This window comes from Pteropus vampyrus, unplaced genomic scaffold (genome assembly GCF_000151845.1).
Source record: "Pteropus vampyrus isolate Shadow unplaced genomic scaffold, Pvam_2.0 Scaffold358, whole genome shotgun sequence".
In the NCBI taxonomy this organism is placed as follows: Eukaryota; Metazoa; Chordata; class Mammalia; order Chiroptera; family Pteropodidae; genus Pteropus; species Pteropus vampyrus.
In genome coordinates this window covers 1,779,789-1,783,768 of record NW_011889139.1, presented here as the reverse complement: position 1 = coordinate 1,783,768, position 3,980 = coordinate 1,779,789, and positions in this window count along the sequence as shown.

Below are 3,980 nucleotides of genomic sequence, written 5' to 3'. Positions count from 1 at the left end.
ACCAATATCTTTAGATATAAAAGTACAGAATGCATTGATTAGGAAAATATGCAGTGTTCTCTTCTTAAGATCTTCCCACGGGCTCTACCAAAAAGCATGACATCATTTTAATATAATATGGAGATTTTATTTTATTGCCGATGTTGCCATTTCCTAATTTTATTTCCTTTTCACTTAACTACTTCCTGAGGCCCAAACCTTGGTCATGGTAGTAACTGAATATAAAAACAGCCATAAGTGGCTACTGTGAACAATGAAATGCTCCCCCAAATTCTCCACCACACAAAACCTTCTATGAAACTATGATTGATGTAAGATATAGCTCCCAGTAATTTATTCCTAACTCACTTTTGCTCACCAAACCTTCCATTAAAATTGATACTCAATTTATTTAAAAAAATAATTCTTGGTCACTGTGTGACAGAGGCTGGGGATACAGCGGCAAACAAATCCTCTATGAACCCCTGCCCCCATGGAGCTCACATTCCACTGTGTATTTATTATTACCTCCCAGCTGTGATTGCGATGCATCAAGACTCAGACTTGAGTTCATATCCCAGATCTGCCTCTCAGCAGCTAAAGAGGGGGGCAGGGTATTTCATCTACCTGAGTCTCAGTTTATCTGTAACATGGGTATAATAATACCTATCTACTTATTTTACAGTCACGTTATTGAGAGGGTTAAACTTACTCCCTTGTCTCATTCCTCGGCAGAGTGGAATTTGGAGTTAAGCCACAAGTAAGGTAGGAGAGAGGGCAACAAAATTCAATCTGAGCCCACAAATAAAAGTCTAATTAAGTCCTCTCTATATTTGGATCTCTACACCCAGGCTGGCCATAATAGTCCCTCTTACCTGTGCAGCACTTCACAATTTACAAAGCTATTATTGCGCAACCAGCCTCCCACAAACAGATCCTCTTCATGTTGTGTTGTGTTGAGTAAGTGGGGCAGGGAGGAAGCAGGTCCAGAAAGAAAAGTGCTTCCTGAGTCAAGTAGCTCTAAGACTGGAGCCCAGACCTCCAGCTCTTCTCAGTACCTCCTCCTTCATCCGTGGACTTTCTGAGTGATAGGAGATGTGAGTGGGCTTCAGAAAAGTTCCTCCAGCTGGCCAGGAGCCAGAATTGCCCTGCCTGTGCCAGGATGAGGCTGGCCCAAGGTGGACTTTTGCACATTCAGGCTCCAGGACTCCTTCAGCTGGGCCAGGACCCCCAGGCCAGAGACCACAGCACTGGCAACTTTGGTGTCTTACCATACCAACTTTATCCCGATGGGCCTTTAGTCAGGGTGTTTAATCATTTCAGATGGCCTCAGTGTCCCCTTTATAAAGCTGGAGAGTTTGCCTAGACGATCTCTAAAGCCCTTTCAGATCTGATGTTCTAGGATTTTGGATGTCTTTTGAAGAATGTAAGTCCTCCTTTTCCGTTTTTTGGGCCACCTTCAGGGGCACCTATGTGGTTGATGGGCAATCAGAAATAGCCTTGATTTCCCTTTTTCTTTGGGGATCCCTCACACCTGTGTTGGCCTAATGGGTTCCGCTCCCTCCCCGGTCCTTTCCCATGGTTCTTACATCATCCTCCACTCCCACCCTGCCCTTCTCCAGGATAGTGATGAACCACCAGACATGATTCCCAAGACACCAGGCCTCAGAAAAAGTTTTCCTGTAGTCTGATCAAATTCAAAGTCAATTTGGAGGCCAGAGGGAGGAATGGAGTTCATAGTGTTTAATATAAATTGCTCAGCTGGGTTATCTTCCAGAAGGGGTATACAGCTGTGGAACGGGTATCTGCACTGGACTTTCCTGGGGCTCAATATTTCTTTCCCATCACTGCACCCCACCCCCAGGGCCAGTGGGCATGTTGGGGGACGGGTCTGGAAACAAATAGAAATGACCCTTTTCTAGCTGTCCTTCTTTCCAGCGTAAATAAAAGCACCGCTATGGGATGCCCACCATGTTCCAGGCATAATGCTAGGTCATTTACTCGCATCATTTCCATTTAGTGGGGATGACATTTGCTCCATTTTCATCTCCAAGTGCTGTGGGCATCTTGGGTTGGGTCTGGCTAGCTTTGGGACTGATAATCAGCCAAATTTGGCCATCAAAGGTAGAGCAGGAAGGTTGCAGTGAAAGATGAAGGAAGTCCTACCTGCTGTGTCCCCATGACTAGTGTGCATACACACTCATTCACTCACACAGGCACACACATGCATATGCCACTTCCTCTCTCTTGGCCAGAGGGATGCTGGCTCCACCAGTCGGCAGAGGATAGATCCAGGGCGAGGAGCCTGCCACTAAGAAGGCTGAGTATAAGAAGCCAGTGACACAGTGGGGTGAATTCTAAGCTTTAAGAACATTGTTTCCAAACCAGGAGATCTGGGAGCTCTGGACCCTGGAAACACTGGGATGGAGAAAAGGAACAGAGGCAAAGTGTCTGCTTTTTATCCCACTAATGCCTCTTGAGAAGTGATATCTCTCTAAAGCCAAAGTTCCTGCGATGAGGCTTAACATGGCCACTTTGGAAAAAAACCCTCAGCTCCAGGAATGTAACAACAGAAAATAATTAAGGTCTAATAAGGTCAGTGTTCCACCTTAACACCTTTTCAGTTCCAGTTAAAACCTCTACTAATTTGCCAAGAAAAACCAGCCTCACTTGGGCCTTATTATTTGAATCACGTCCTGTCTCTTAATTTAAACGAGAGACTCACATAAGGATTTTTTTTATTTTAAATTACAATGCCGACTTTCTTCCAGTTGATTACGGTATATGACTCTCTGTTGGAAGGCCATTATTTTTTGCTATGATTTACAAAGCATTTAAAGCGAAATCAATGTAATAAATATTGAAGTATTGTAATAGATAATTCCATATATTTAACCGGAGACACAGCGGAGCCCTGGGTTAGGCAGCCAGGAGAAGAGCAGGGAAAGGATGGGGTGGGAGAATGACCTGATATTTAGAGGGTGACATCTCCTCTTTTCTCTTGGATTCACTCAGCCAGGATTCACTGAGTTCTCTCTAAGGTTTGCACACTCGACCTGGGACTGTGGGGAGTGTGGGGCCCCCAAGGTGTGTCCTCCAGGTGCCATGGACTCTTTGGAGAAATTCCACTACGGTGGAGGTTATAGTGATAGAGGCCACCAGAAACTGTAAAAGAAGCTTTGTTATGGGGAAAGGAATCAGCAGGGGGAAAGGCCCACCAGGGAGGGAGGCACACATGGGGCACCGGCCTCCTGGTTGGTCCCCATACATACCTCTAGTGCAGGCACCACGCTTTGTCTACAGAGCCATTTGAGTGCTGTGGAGGTCTTCATACAACTTTTGTCGACGATACACCGTAGGCTTGTGATGGAGCATCAGTAGTGCATATACACACACAGACGCACATACACGCTCACACACAAACAAGCACACACACACACATCTAGCAGATCTCAGAGGAGGAAGATGTATTGTCCTGTGCCTTCACACCCCAAGCCTGAACCCAAGCCCCAAGTCCCTAGCTCTGAACATTTTCCACCATAAATCCTAGAAGGGGACACACAGAGGAGAAGGGAGCAGGGAGAGATTTATAGCAAACTTGCTTCCTGACACCTCTTGGCCCATCCCATAAAATAACAATATCTCCAGATAAATCACACAGATTCTCACCTTTGTCCTTGTGGGGTCTTTGGTGGAAGTCAGTGGGACATGGTCAGAGAATTCCACCCAGTTGGGTTGTCCATGACAACATCAATCCCATATAGCATGGGAGGTGGAGGCGGTATATCTCAGATCTAATTCCTGCAGTATGGGGTGGAGAATAGGGTGAGGGTAGAGGGCATTAAGCAATCATCACCCAAGTGAGAGCATGGCATCAGGGATTTAGCCTGGACTTTGAGCAAATTCCAGCTCAAATTCCTAGCTGTGTGACTTTGAGCAAGTGACTTAACCTCTCTAGGTCTAGGATATAGAATATCCACCTAATAGGATATGTGTGAAGA